Here is a 16,680-nt window from a genome sequence, read left to right as displayed (position 1 = left end):
CTGGGAGGATATTGGGTTGGAGTGAATCCTGTAAGGGCAGATGTGTGAAAGAGTGCGTTCAGGTTTCCACCACTGAGATACCCGCAGATCTCTCTACTCTCCCCAAATACTATTGGTCCTATGCAGACGTCTTTTCCAAAAAGGCCGCGGAGACCCTTCCGCCTCACCGTCCCTATGACTGTCCTATAGATCTCTTGCCTGGAGCAGAACCTCCTCGGGGACGTGTCTATCCCCTCTCTCTCCCGGAAACGGAGGCTATGTCCCAATACATCCAGGAGAATTTGGCAAGAGGGTTTATTAGGAAGTCAGTGTCACCAGCAGGGGCAGGGTTCTTCTTCGTACAGAAGAAGAATGGTGAATTGCGTCCTTGCATAGACTACAGGGGTCTTAACGCCATCACCGTTAAGAATAAGTACCCGCTGCCCCTGATTTCTGAGCTTTTTGATAGGCTACGGGGAGCTAAGGTATTTACCAAATTAGACCTGCGGGGAGCTTATAACCTGATTCGCATCCGTGAGGGGGACGAATGGAAGACGGCGTTTAACACCAGAGATGGGCACTATGAGTATCTGGTGATGCCCTTCGGGCTCTGTAATGCCCCAGCCGTTTTCCAAGACTTTGTCAACGACATCTTCCGGGATATGCTTTCCACCTCGGTTGTAGTCTATCTGGATGATATTCTCATCTTCTCTCCAGATATTGACTCCCACCGGAGAGATGTGGGCAGAGTCTTCGACCTCTTACGGGCAAACTCTCTTTACGCAAAGTTGGAGAAGTGTGTGTTTGAGCAGGAGTCTTTACCTTTCCTGGGCTATATCATCTCTGCCCAGGGATTGGCTATGGATCCTGCCAAACTACAGGCTGTGATGGACTGGCAAGAACCCCATTCACTTAAAGCGGTGCAGCGCTTTATGGGGTTCATTAATTATTACCGCCAGTTCATTCCCCATTTCTCAACTTTGGTAGCTCCCTTGGTAGCCCTCACCAAGAAGGGAGCAAATCCCAAAGTGTGGTCTGAAGAGGTCTCCAGGGCCTTTTCTTCTACTAAGTCTCATTTTGCTAGCGCTCACATCCTTCATCGTCCCGATGTCGATAAGCCGTTTATAATGGAGGTGGATGCCTCTTCCGTTGGTGCTGGAGCAGTCCTCTTCCAAAAGGATGCTCAAGGTCGGAAGCATCCATGCTTCTTCTTCTCCAAGACCTTCACACCAGCGGAGAGGAATTATTCCATCGGGGACAGGGAGTTGCTAGCGATGAAATTGGCTTTCTCAGAGTGGAGACATCTCTTGGAGGGGGCTCGTTTTCCCTTTCAAGTTTTTACAGACCACAAAAATTTGCTATATTTGCAAACAGCCCAGCGGCTAAATTCTCGCCAGGCCAGATGGTCCTTATTCTTCTCTGTTATGAAAGGTAATTCAGTACCACAATGGACATAGAGGTCAGCGCACATACAGTGACCTGGCAATAATCCAAAAAACAAGAACGAGCTCTGAGACGTGGGAACTCTGTTGACCGCAATCCCTAATCCTCTCCAACCACACTAAAGGCAGCCGTGGATTGCGCCTAATGCTCCCTATGCAACTCGGCACGGCCTGAGAAACTAGCTAGCCTGAAGATAGAAAATAAGCCTACCTTGCCTCAGAGAAATTCCCCAAAGGAAAAGGCAGCCCCCACATATAATGACTGTGAGTTAAGATGAAAAGACAAACGTAGAGATGAAATAGATTTAGCAAAGTGAGGCCCAACTTTCTGAACAGAGCGAGGATAGGAAAGGTAACTTTGCGGTCAACACAAAACCCTACAAATACCACGCAAAGGGGGCAAAAAGACCCTCCGTACCGAACTAACGGCACGGAGGTACACCCTCTGCGTCCCAGAGCTTCCAGCAAGCAGAAAAAAACAAATTGACAAGCTGGACAGAAAAAAACAGCAAACAAATAGCAAAGAGGAACTTAGCTATGCAGAGCAGCAGGCCACAGGAACAATCCAGGAGGAAACAGGTCCAATACTAGAGCATTGACTGGAGGCCAGGATCAAAGCACCAGGTGGAGTTAAATAGAGCAGCACCTAACGACTTCACCACAATACCTGAGGAAGGAAACTCAGAAGCCGCAGTACCACTTTCCTCCACCAACGGAAGCTCACAGAGAGAACCAGCCGAAGTACCACTTGTGACCACAGGAGGGAGCTCTGCCACAGAATTCACAACAGTACCCCCCCCTTGAGGAGGGGTCACCGAATCCTCACCAGAGCTCCCAGGACGACCAGGATGAGCCATATGAAAGGCACGAACAAGATCGGGAGCATGGACATCAGAGGCAAAGACCCAGGAATTATCTTCCTGAGCATAACCCTTCCACTTAACCAGATACTGGAGTTTCCGCCTTGAAACACGAGAATCCAAAATCTTCTCCACAATATACTCCAACTCCCCCTCCACCAAAACCGGGGCAGGAGGATCAACAGATGGAACCATAGGTGCCACGTATCTCCGCAACAATGACCTATGGAATACGTTATGTATGGAAAAAGAATCTGGAAGGGTCAGACGAAAAGACACAGGATTAAGAACCTCAGAAATCCTATACGGACCAATAAAACTAGGTTTAAACTTAGGAGGGGAAACCTTCATAGGAATATGACGAGAAGATAACCAAACCAAGTCCCCAACCCGAAGTCGGGGACCCACACAGCGTCTGCGATTAGCGAAACGTTGAGCCTTCTCCTGGGACAAGGTCAAATTGTCCACTACATGAGTCCAAATCTGCTGCAACCTGTCCACCACAGTATCCACACCAGGACAGTCCGAAGACTCAACCTGCCCTGAAGAGAAACGAGGATGGAACCCAGAGTTGCAGAAAAATGGTGAAACCAAGGTAGCCGAGCTGGCCCGATTATTAAGGGCGAACTCAGCCAAAGGCAAAAAGGACACCCAGTCATCCTGATCAGCAGAAACAAAGCATCTCAGATATGTTTCCAAGGTCTGATTGGTTCGTTCGGTCTGGCCTTTAGTCTAAGGATGGAAAGCCGAGGAAAAAGACAAGTCAATGCCCATCCTACCACAAAAGGCTCGCCAAAACCTCGAAACAAACTGGGAACCTCTGTCAGAAACGATATTCTCTGGAATGCCATGTAAACGAACCACATGCTGGAAAAACAATGGCACCAAATCAGAGGAGGAAGGCAATTTAGACAAGGGTACCAAATGGACCATCTTAGAGAAGCGATCACAGACCACCCAAATGACTGACATTTTTTGAGAGACGGGAAGATCTGAAATAAAATCCATAGAGATATGTGTCCAAGGCCTCTTCGAGACCGGCAAGGGCAAAAGCAACCCACTGGCACGAGAACAGCAGGGCTTAGCCCGAGCACAAATCCCACAGGACTGCACAAAAGTACGCACATCCCGCGACAGAGATGGCCACCAAAAGGATCTAGCCACTAACTCTCTGGTACCAAAGATTCCAGGATGACCAGCCAACACCGAACAATGAACCTCAGAGATAACTTTATTCGTCCACCTATCAGGGACAAACAGTTTCTCCGCTGGACAACGATCAGGTTTATTAGCCTGAAATTTTTGCAGCACCCGCCACAAATCAGGGGAGATGGCAGACACAATTACTCCCTCTTTGAGGATATCCGCCGGCTCAGATACACCCGGAGAGTCGGGCACAAAACTCCTAGACAGAGCATCTGCCTTCACATTTTTAGAGCCCGGAAGGTATGAAATCACAAAGTCAAAACGGACAAAAAACAATGACCAACGAGCTTGTCTAGGATTCAACCGCTTGGCGGACTCGAGATAAGTCAAGTTCTTATGATCAGTCAAGACCACCACGCGATGCTTAGCTCCTTCAAGCCAATGACGCCACTCCTCGAATGCCCACTTCATGGCCAGCAACTCTCGATTGCCCACATCATAATTTCGCTCAGCAGGCGAAAACTTCCTGGAAAAGAAGGCGCATGGTTTCATCACCGAGCAATCAGAACCTCTCTGCGACAAAACAGCCCCTGCTCCAATCTCAGAAGCATCAACCTCGACCTGGAACGGAAGTGAAACATCTGGTTGACACAACACAGGGGCAGAAGAAAAACGACGCTTCAACTCTTGAAAAGCTTCCACCGCAGCAGAAGACCAATTGATCAAATCAGCACCTTTCTTGGTCAAATCGGTCAATGGTTTAGCAATACTAGAAAAATTGCAGATGAAGCGACGATAAAAATTAGCAAAGCCCAGGAACTTTTGCAGACTTTTCAGAGATGTCGGCTGAGTCCAATTATGGATGGCTTGGACCTTAACAGGGTCCATCTCGATAGTAGAAGGGGAAAAGATGAACCCCAAAAATGAAACCTTCTGAACACCAAAGAGACACTTTGATCCCTTCACAAACAAAGAATTAGCACGCAGGACCTGAAACACCGTTCTGACCTGCTTCACATGAGACTCCCAATCATCCGAGAAGATCAAAATGTCATCTAAGCACACAATCAGGAATTTATCCAGGTACTCTCGGAAGATGTCATGCATAAAGGACTGAAACAGTGATGGAGCATTGGCAAGTCCGAATGGCATTACTAGATACTCAAAATGGCCCTCGGGCGTATTAAATGCAGTTTTCCACTCATCGCCTCGCTTAATACGCACAAGATTATAGGCACCACGAAGATCTATCTTGGTGAACCAACTAGCCCCCTTAATCCGAGCAAAAAAATCAGATAAATAATGGCAAAGAGTACTGAAATTTAACTGTGATCTTATTTAGAAGGCGGTAATCTATACAAGGTCTCAGTGAACCATCCTTCTTGGCTACAAAAAAGAACCCTGCTCCTAATGGCGACGATGACGGGCGAATATGCCCCTTCTCCAAAGACTCCTTCACATAACTCCGCATAGCGGCGTGCTCAGGCACAGATAAATTAAACAGTCGACCTTTTGGGAATTTACTACCAGGAATCAAATCGATAGCACAATCACAATCCCTATGCGGAGGTAGGGTATCGGACTTGGGCTCATCAAATAAATCCCGGTAATCAGACAAGAACTCAGGAACCTCAGAAGGGGTGGATGACGAAATAGTCAGAAATGGGACATCACCATGTACCCCCTGACAACCCCAGCTGGACACAGACATGGATTTCCAATCTAATACTGGATTATGGACTTGTAGCCATGGCAACCCCAACACGACCACATCATGCAGATTATGCAACACCAGAAAGCGAATAACCTCCTGATGTGCAGGAGCCATGCACATGGTCAGCTGGGTCCAGTACTGAGGCTTATTCTTGGCCAAGGGCGTAGCATCAATTCCTCTCAATGGAATAGGACACTGCAAGGGCTCCAAGAAAAACCCACAATGCCTAGCATACTCCAAGTCCATCAAATTCAGAGCAGCGCCTGAGTCCACAAATGCCATGACAGAATACGATGACAAAGAGCAAATCAAGGTAACAGACAGAAGAAATTTTGACTGTACCGTACCAATGGTGGCAGACCTAGCGAACCGCTTAGTGCACTTAGGACAATCAGAGATAGCATGAGTGGAATCACCACAGTAGAAACACAGCCCATTCAGACGTCTGTGTTCTTGCCGTTCAACTCTGGTCAAAGTCCTATCGCACTGCATAGGCTCAGGTTTAAGCTCAGGTAATACCGCCAAATGGTGCACAGATTTACGCTTGTGCAAGTGTCGACCGATCTGAATGGCCAAAGACATAGACTCATTCAGACCAGCAGGCATAGGAAATCCCACCATGACATCCTTAAGGGCTTCAGAGAGACCTTTTCTGAAAATAGCTGCGAGCGCACCTTCATTCCACTGAGTGAGTACGGACCACTTTCTAAATTTCTGACAATATACCTCTATTTCATCCTGACCCTGACACAGAGCCAGCAAATTCTTCTCTGCCTGATCCACAGAATTAGGCTCATCGTACAGCAATCCGAGCGCCAGGAAAAATGCATCGATATTACTTAATGCAGGATCTCCTGACGCAAGAGAAAATGCCCAGTCCTGAGGGTCGCCACGCAAAAAAGAAATAACGATCCTAACTTGTTGAACTGGGTCACCAGAGGAGCGAGGTTTCAAAGCCAGAAATAGTTTACAATTATTTTTGAAACTCAGAAATTTAGTTCTATCTCCAAAAAACAAATCAGGAATAGGAATTCTCGGTTCTAACATAGAATTCTGCACCACAAAGTCTTGAATACTTTGTACTCTTGTCGTGAGCTGATCCACACATGAAGACAGACCTTTAATGTCCATTGCTACACCTGTGTCCTGAACCACCCAAATGTCTAGGGGAAAAAAAGGCAAAACACAGTGCAAAGAAAAATAAATGGTCTCAGAACTTCTTTTTTCCCTCTATTGGGAATCATTAGTATTTTTGGCCTCCAGTACTGTTATGAAAGGTAATTCAGTACCACAATGGACATAGAGGTCAGCGCACATACAGTGACCTGGCAATAATCCAAAAAACAAGAACGAGCTCTGAGACGTGGGAACTCTGTTGACCGCAATCCCTAATCCTCTCCAACCACACTAAAGGCAGCCGTGGATTGCGCCTAACGCTCCCTATGCAACTCGGCATGGCCTGAGAAACTAGCTAGCCTGAAGATAGAAAATAAGCCTACCTTGCCTCAGAGAAATTCCCCAAAGGAAAAGGCAGCCCCCACATATAATGACTGTGAGTTAAGATGAAAAGACAAACGTAGAGATGAAATAGATTTAGCAAAGTGAGGCCCAACTTTCTGAACAGAGCGAGGATAGGAAAGGTAACTTTGCGGTCAACACAAAACCCTACAAATACCACGCAAAGGGGGCAAAAAGACCCTCCGTACCGAACTAACGGCACGGAGGTACACCCTCTGCGTCCCAGAGCTTCCAGCAAGCAGAAAAAAACAAATTGACAAGCTGGACAGAAAAAAACAGCAAACAAATAGCAAAGAGGAACTTAGCTATGCAGAGCAGCAGGCCACAGGAACGATCCAGGAGGAAACAGGTCCAATACTAGAACATTGACTGGAGGCCAGGATCAAAGCACCAGGTGGAGTTAAATAGAGCAGCACCTAACGACTTCACCACAATACCTGAGGAAGGAAACTCAGAAGCCGCAGTACCACTTTCCTCCACCAACGGAAGCTCACAGAGAGAACCAGCCGAAGTACCACTTGTGACCACAGGAGGGAGCTCTGCCACAGAATTCACAACACTTCTCCCGATTCCACTTCACCCTCCATTATCTCGCTGGGGAGAAGAACATTCGAGCTGATGCTCTTTCTCGCTCTGTTGTGTCATCTGCGGAGGAGGAAGGAGAGCCTCGGCTTATTGTTCCTTCTGAGAGCTTGAGAACCGTGGCTCCGGTGTCGCTTGAGTCTGTGCCTCTGGGCAAGACTTTTGTGCCCATAAATTTGCGACCGGAGGTTCTCTCTTGGGCTCATTCCTCCAGGGTGGGTGGACACTTTGGGACAAAAAGGACATCTGAGCTGCTGGCGAGGACGTACTGGTGGCCGCATATGCTCCGAGATGTCAGAGATTACGTTCTGGCGTGTGTCTCATGCGCCAAAAATAAGTCTCCTCGACAACGGCCGTCTGGGTTACTCTATCCCTTGCCGGTCGCAGACAGGCCCTGGGAGATGGTCGGGATGGACTTTGTGGTGGGTTTGCCCAAGTCTCGCGGCTGTACCGTCATTTGGGTCGCTACCGATCATTTCTCGAAAATGGTGCATTTGGTGCCGCTCCCACGGTTACCTTCTGCACGGGCCTTGGCAGCGTTGTTCATAAGATACGTCTTCCGCCTACACGGCATGCCAGACAAAATTGTCAGTGACCGGGGTCCCCAGTTTGCGTCTCGGTTTTGGAGAGAGCTTTGTCGTCTTCTCAGCATTGAGTTAAATCTCTCTTCCGCATATCATCCCGAGACGAATGGGTTGGTGGAGAGGGCCAATCAGACTCTGGTCACATATCTGCGACATTTTGTTTCTGCCAGGCAGGATGACTGGGCATCTTTATTACCATGGGCAGAGTTCGCCCTTAATAACGCTGTAGCTGACTCCACCGGTCAGATTCCTTTCCTCCTTAATTACGGCCAGCATCCGCGGGTTCCTGTGCCTATGCCCGTGTCCTCTGCTGACTCCAGGGTGGCAGACTGGGCAGTGGAGGTACGGGACATTTGGGACCGCACTCAGGATGCCATTCGGGCCTCGAAGGAGAGAATGAGGTCCTCCGCCGATGCAGATCGGTGCCCTGCCCCGACCTTTGCTCCTGGCGATTTAGTGTGGCTCTCCGCCCGTAACATCAGGCTGCATGTAGAGTCCACTAAGTTTGCACCTCGCTACTTGGGTCCCTTCAAGGTCCTCGAACAGGTTAATCCTGTGGTCTACCGTCTGGCCCTTCCGCCACACCTGGGTATCACCGACACCTTTCATGTGTCCCTCTTGAAACCCGTGTATATGTCCCGGTTTTCCGAGTCATCTGCTGGGACATCGGGTTCGTCTACGGACGATTATGAGGTGAACGCTATTTTGGGGTTCAAGGTGGTACGTGGCAAAAAATTTTATTTGGTAGACTGGAAGGGTTATGGCCCCGAGGACAGGTCCTGGGAGCCTGTTGAGCACATTCGGGCCCCGCAGCTCATTGCTGCCTTCGAACGTAGCGAGGCCCAAGGAGGGGGGGTAATGTTAGGAGTCGAGTTTCCTCTGCTGCACAGGGGGAATCTCGATCTGTCTCCGCTGCGGTCTCCCATTCTTCTCCAGCCGCAGTGGAGTCTGCTCAGCAGGGACGTCGATCCCAGCGTCTCGCTCACTCTGACTCTGTGCGAAGAGTTACTGCTGCTTCTCCTGCTTCTGCCATTGAAGCCAGTGCTGGGCAGCAGCGAGTGGACGTTTCTGGATCTAAGTCCTGCTTTTCTCTGTCTGAGCATGCCCAGGGCAGGGTCTCCCATTGGAGGTCGAGGGCCACATGTTCGGTCACATGCTCAGGTGCTGCAGTACATTCCATTGGTCCTTCTGGAAGGTCCTGAAAGGGCAAAACATGCTCAGGTACTGCAGCACTTTCCATTGGTCCTTCTGGAAGGTCCTGAAAGGGCAAAAACTTCAGTAGCAGCTTCCTGTGCTGCAACTATATAAACTGCGCATGACCGCACGGCCATGCGCTAGTATTGTCTTGATATTATGTGTGTGTGTAGATGGATGTATGTCGATGGATGAAAGCTCCTAAGTATCCCTCCCTAGAGTTGTTGACTGCTCGCGGATGATGGTAGCTATCTAGCGCCCGACTAACCATCTGCACGTAACACACATCACAGCGTCCTGTTGCTGTGTCCGCCAGTACGGCGCCGTGCGCTTCCTCTGCGCTTTCCTTACCCAAGCCTGGGTGGTTAAGTGGCGTCCGTCAGTGCGGCACCGCACGCACTCTCGTGCCTATTGATTCTATTTTATAAGTTTCCTTACACACCCAGTTGCGGTGTTGTGCCAGCAAGTGTCTAATCGGACTTCAATCCTGTGTAGGGGTTGAGTCCGCTGACTTCTTGCTCGCGCTCTATGTGCGGTACTGCGCTCCTGTGACGCAACAGGATCGCTTCCTTCACGCAGGGTGAAGTTAACCCATGTGTGTATTCTTAGTACCGCCATATAGTCCGTCTTACTAGCAGCAGGGTCTTTTACCTGCACGGTGGACCTCGGACTGCGAACGCACCTAATGTCATATCATCTATACTTGGTGCGTTCCGCCGGTCCTTAACACTAGCTTCTCCTGAAAGGAAGGCAGAGGATTAAACGTTACTTTCCGGTAACAGGTTGTATCATCAACCAGTTTATATGCCTGTTTCTCGTACATCTGGCAAGGCCAGATGACGAGATTTCCCCCTTTATCTGCACATTTGTATACCACATCCTTCCAGGATTTTAGTTCTTCCAAAGCCATATATTCTGTTTTTGTCATGTTTGATGGGTTTTTACATCTCTTAGCCAAGAGTTCTATATCCCGTGTTACGAGTTTTGTAAATACCTCCACCGCCGGACATAGACTTAGTGCAGGGAATTTTTTTGAGCTGTTATACAAATAGTTGGGGATATTGCTTACCTCCATCCCTGCATTTTCCTCCTCCAAAGAAATAAGCGCATCCAATGCTTCCGCTTCATCGGGTGTAGTGACCAAAAAAAAAAACAGGTGGCGTCACGAAAATAGACTTTCACAATTCCCTTAAAAGACCTTTACCCTTTAATTGAGTCGTAGGGTCTTGAACCAGGTTCGCAGTCACCGTGACATCCCCTTTAAGTACAACCGGACCCGGTACCGAGTATCCCCATTGCCCTAGCGGGTGACTCACTTGCTTTCCTCCATACAGGGTAATATTAGTAATATATCCCATCTGGTTCATGGGGACCCGGACAACATGGGGCCTTTGTGATTTCAAATGCCAGGGCTTTCGCACCTGGTCACTATTGATTTGAATAGGAGGCAGATGTGTAGATATTCCATTATCAGTACTTTCCATCTTATATTCTCTAATACACTTTCTTCAAAGTAAATGTGAAAGCTAGCTAATTAATCTACTTTGACAATATTTTACAGCATTTCTCTAAAGGAGTCTAAAGGCCCCGTCACACTTAGAGACGCAGCAGCGATCCCGACAACGATATGACCTGTCAGGGATCGTTGCTGCGTCGCTATGTGGTCGCTGGTGAGATGTCAAACAGTGAGATCTCCCCAATGACGCAGCAGCGATGCGGCGACCTGTAATGACCTGTACAACGATGTCACATGGCAGCTATTTCATGACGATTCAGACCTCAATGAGGGATGTCCTGTCAACGAGGTCGTTGGTAAGGTGTCAAACACAGCGATGTGTGCTACCCAGTGGGACCTCAACGATCAAAAAAAGGTCCAGGCCATTCCGACACGACCAGCGATCTCACAGCAGGGGCCTGGTCGTTGCTACGTGTCACACATTGCGAGATCGCTACTGAGGTCGCTGTTGCGTCACAAAACTTGTGACTCAGCAGCGATCTCGCTAGCGATCTCGCTTTGTGTGACGGGGGCTTTATGCTTCATTTAGACCTTTATTTTTCACTTACATGTTGTACAGTATCTTTGGTTTTCACAGAACACATGCCCATTATAGTTTATAGTGCTGTTCACACGTCCGTGGTTTTTGTTGATCGTGTGCAAAGAAATCAGAGACATGTATATTTTTGAATTGAGTCACTGAACAAAATCATCTATACAAATCTATGATTTTGTTAAAATCCATGTGCAATCTGTGTGCAGTCCATTTTTAACATTGTAATGCAAATGACAAACTGCAATTTTTTTGAAAAGAAAATCATTGATGGTTAACACTGACACACTGATTAAACGTATGAGAAAAAAATGGATGTCTGAATGGTGCCTAAATACTGGTACTATCCATCAAGTTGTCCCAAGAGACAGAAGTGGGCAAAAACAATATATGGGCCCTTTACAGTCCAATAGCTCATCATAATGAACAATTCCATCTGCTTTGTAGGTGCAAGTGGCCCTCTTAGATCTTGGGCCTCTGAGTGGCTGCACAATTTTCAGAAATGGTATGTCAGCCCCTGAGATACCTATCCATTCAATTACCCAACAGATATAATGTTTGAATATGTAGATTATGGGAAAGAATAGCATTATCAACAATCTTCTCCCTCTCCCTAGACATCATTATTATATTAAGCTTTACTGTAAAATTGGACTTTGACAACTTTTTACACTGACCCTAACCCTGGGGCTACACTCTGTCTTTAGTGGTGTAACACCAGTTGTGCAACTGAAACTATGTAATGTTGTAAAACTTAATTTGCATAACTTTTTCCTACTTCAGCTGAAGTACACAGAAAAAAGTTGCACAACAGCTCATTAATTCTATTGCACAGTGCACTAAAGTGATGTCAAACATTCAACAAAGATCTATGTCTCTATTGCATCATTAGTATGATTGCAAGCCTTCCTATGACTGTATATTGTACATCTATTCTGCAACTCCAATTTTTTCTTTTGTGCAGTTATTTGCAGTAAAAATTTGGGGGTTTGTAGACTGATCATATTACATCTTCATCTTGCTTCACAATAACAGTAATTTTGTCCAGGGGTGTCCAAACTTTTACAGGCCACTCTAATATGGCGCTTCTTACCTTCTGAGGTTTAAACTGTGCTAAATGCGCAATCAGGAGGAATTGCACAACAATCTGTGAGTTCCTTTTTTTCCTATTAAGGCTGTTTTCACACTTGCATTGCTGTGCGCTGTGGATGGCAGCATACTTCCTCCTTGCTTCCTCCGTGAAGCTCCGCCAAGGCTCTGCCTACTGCCGCCTGTGTCCTGCATTGCCCTGCGTACCTATCTTTAACATTGGGTATGCAGGCACACGCGCTGTTTGCGGATGTGTCTGCATGTGGCGATTTGAGATGTGCAGCGACTGCATGGAAACCCAAAATTTTGCGTTTCCGTGTGGTCGCCGAAAACTTAAAATCACCACATGCAGACACATCCGCAAACAATGCATGTCCCTGCATACCCAATGTTAAAGATAGGTATGCAGGGCAATGCAGGCGGCAGTAGGTGGAGCCTGGGCGGAGCTTCACGGAGGAAGCAAGGAGGAAGTACGCTGCCATCCACAGCGCACAGCAATGCAAGTGTGAAACCAGCCTAACACTTATAAAAATTAAAGATTTTGGGCTTCAACAACATTTTAACGCTAAAATGTTTCCTGTTTTGGTACATCAGGAATTCTCCAAACGCAACATGGCATCCACTCTCGATTCCAGCCATTTTTGGGTTCAAAAAGTCTAACGGTGCTCCTTCTCTTCTGACCACTGCCATGCACTCAAACAGTAGTTTTCCCCCACATACGGAGTATCACAACAAATTTTGAGGTTCATTTTCTCCTGTTACAATTGTTAAAATAAAAAATTTGGGGCTAAAGTAACATTTTTCTGAAGAAAGTTAAATGTTAATTTTTTCCTTCCACATTCCATTAAATCCTGTGAAGCACTTGAAGGGTTAATAAACCTATTTAATGTAGTTTCGATAAATTTGATGGGTGCAGTTTTTAGAATGGTGTCACATTTGGGTATTTTCTGTCATATAGGCCCTTCAAAGTCACTTCAAATATGATGTGGTCCCTAAAAAGAATAGTTTTGTAAATTTTGATGTAAAAATTTGAAATTGCTGATCAACTTTAAACCTTTCCAACTTCCTAACGGAAAAAAATATTTTTTCAAAAATTCTGCTGCTGTACAGTAGACATGGTTTGAGGGGTTTAAGCACATAAGAATTAAACGTTTGAAAAGTGTGACATTTTAACAAATTTCGCAAAACTTATGATATTTTCCCAAATAAAGATATAGCAAACAAATTACCACTTTCATGAAATACAATAAGTCTAGAAAAAAACAATCTCAGAATCAGCGGGATCCATTCAAGCGTTCCAGAGTTGTTACCACATAAATTGATACTGGTCAGATTTAAAAATGAAGCTCAGTTATTAACATACAAAGTGGCTCAGTCCTTAAGGAGTTAAAAGTACTGTTACAATGTTTATTTTTCATTTTAGTTATGAAAAAATTGCTATGTCATGTTGCAACAATAGGCTAAAAGACCTTGAGTAGGGTTTGATAGTTTTCCTTAGGATTCAAACTAGTATTAGCAATTACTATGAAGAGTCCATGATGATAACGATTGCAAGTCAATAGACTTATTGAACTGTGTGCATGGCACTTTTACAAACCTCTTTGAGGGGTATGCAATGGATTTCTACTGCAATGAAAATTTGTTAACATACTGTTGGATGTTACGGTGCTTCTTTGAAACTGGATGCACCTTTCTTCACCTTTGTTTTAGTCGACAGATTAGATCTATTATGTATATTCTTCTCATGGCTCACAATCACAACAATCATTATACCAAGAGCGGTTGTTAATGTTTTTGTTAAGGTTTTGATTTTTTTTCTTCGTTTTAAATCTTCTGGGGAATATTCAAATATGCATACTTTCACATCTATTTTACATAGCTTCCAATAGAAAAAAATCTAATGATATTTTTATCATGGTAGCATTGACCATGTGCAACCAAAATCCTTTAATCTCCCCTCCTTAACTCAATCCTAATCATGCATCCATAGTAATTAAAAAGGATCGTTTAACATTTTTTTCTTGCTAAACTGGGTACCTTATGACTAGAGATGAGCGAATATTTAAAATATTCGGTTCGAGTTATGTTCTAATTTGGCGAACATTCGCCGAACATAACCAAATGCCATTATAGTCAATGGGAGGCAAAAAGAAACGCATGTACAACACCTTAGAATAGCCCCAAATGCTGCCAAAACACATCAAATGATGGACAGACACCAGGAAAGTAACTTCAATTCACCCACAGTACAAATTGCAGCATGGAACTGCAGCAATCAGCCAGGCATGTGGTATCAGGGTCTGGGACAGCATTTACAGCTTTCCAATTATTGTCACAGAAGACGGGGTGGGTGAGGGATCGGTGTAGGGCCCCTTTGCTGGGAGACTTGACACCACACTCAGGTGGCCCAAATATCAGTTTTGTAGACTACTATTGTCAGAAAAAGTTAAGGATAGTAACACGGTTAGTTGTGTGTAAGGAAGTGAAGACCTGATGGTCTCGGAGGCCTACTGCTGTAGGCAACACACATGAAGGAGACCTAACCAGGAGTGTTCTCGTTTCCAAAAATTATTGGCAGATACCACCAAAGTGGCATGAATTTCATCACAGCAGAAATAGTAGAATATGAACTGTAAGATTGTAGTAGCATCATACGCAGTGAAGAGGCAGTGACCCACAAAGTTCCAAAATAAAAGTCTCTTTAACGTGTTTCCTCGCAGCATTAAAGTCCAATTCACACAAATGTATATAACTTCAGTGTATATTATCAGTGTACAGTTCACATCAGTTAATAGCAATACATATCATATGGCTTTAGATTTTCAGTCCCTAAACAGGCCAGACTTCCCTTGTCCAGTTTCCCTGGGCGACTGCACGCCATGTTACAGTCTCCATACATACAGCCTCATATGTTGCAGACACTACATTCGCCTGCCCCCTCCGACTAGTTCCCATGGGTGTCCTGCATCACTGTATCACTGTCTCTTACAGTTTCTTTACTCACACAGCTGTAGAAAGCCCAGGATATCCTCCAGATAGCAGCCGGGAACCATATTCACCTGTTTGCAATCGTTACACATGCTAGTCCTCTCTTGGGCACAGGACATCCACCTCCGGGCACAGGACTGTCCACAGCAGTCTCTTGCGGGGACTGGACATCCACCTCCGGGCACAGGACTGTCCACATCCGACTCCTTCGGGCACAGGACATCCACCTCCAGGCACAGGACTATCCACATCTGACTCCTTCGAGCACAAGACATCTACCTCCGGGCAGAGGACTGTCCACATCTGAGACCAGTACCATGGACAACTTGCATCGCTGTATACGCTGCGGGTGCATGGCTAGTCAGCTGCCTTGGGTGCTGGCTCCGCTGGCGTGTGCCTCCATGCACTCAGCCAGCACTCTGCAGGCCTCTGCTCTGCACACCAGCACACACACCAGACTGACACTGATGTGCACCTCACCTGACACCTGACACACCCATACCCTTTACTGCAGGGCTTTTAACACACAAACCTGTGGCCTTCAGCCACATGGAAAACCCGGACTGGAAATCCATGACTCCCATACACACCTATGGACTTCATCCATCTGCATGCACAACCTGGGGAGAACACACAGCAACCCCTACCTGTGACATGAGTCACTACCTCACATTGCAATCACAGCTACACCTGCGACTGCCATGCACACCTATTGCCTTCATATGCCTCTGTGCGCATTCTAGGGAGCACAAACAGCGCCCCCTAGCTGTAACAGGGGTCACTGCCTCACAGGACCGAAAGTTCTTTCACTACACCCAATCCAGCAGATGGACACCAGATGTATTTTGACGAATATTCCCTTTGAAAACGATGTGTAAATGACAGAATTGCTGTATCTAAAAGTTCATGTTAAAATTGCATTGCAATCTGATAGCAATCGCACTGCACTCAGATGTAAATCGGATGCTAGGTGTGAAAATCGCATTGTACTCGCATGACACTCGAATGGCACTCACCCATTTTTTCAGTTTTTTTCTCGTACTGTATATGGGTACGTACCCTAATAGTGGATGAAGGAGAACCTCAGAAGATGACTACTATCTTACTGAAAATCATCTCTATATCAAGACCAACATGGATATTACCGCCATATGGTCAGTGGTAGATACCAGTCCTACAGAACATATAAGAGATTACAGCACAGTTAGAGATGGTGACTTACAGCTGACATTTTTTCAGATAGAATTATTCACTTTTCCTGTCTTTTCCATCTGGCCCAGACCAATATAACAACTTCTCCAGCCAGAACTCGGCTGCAGAGATTACAACAAACACATATTTCACATCTCATATTTCAACACTGTCCCCAATGGGACTATAACCAACCTGCACAAACTCCTCATCCTGCTGATACCCCAATACTGAGCCCCTGTTGACTTTTGTGTCCCTATTACTGCACCTGCTCCTTGGAACAGTGTGCCCCTAGCAGGTAAAACCACCCTCTCGAATATAGTAATGCAAGTGCCGTTGAAAACA

This window comes from Ranitomeya imitator, chromosome 3 (assembly GCF_032444005.1).
Source record: "Ranitomeya imitator isolate aRanImi1 chromosome 3, aRanImi1.pri, whole genome shotgun sequence".
NCBI classification, from domain to species: Eukaryota; Metazoa; Chordata; class Amphibia; order Anura; family Dendrobatidae; genus Ranitomeya; species Ranitomeya imitator.
Note: the sequence above shows the minus strand (reverse complement) of the source record.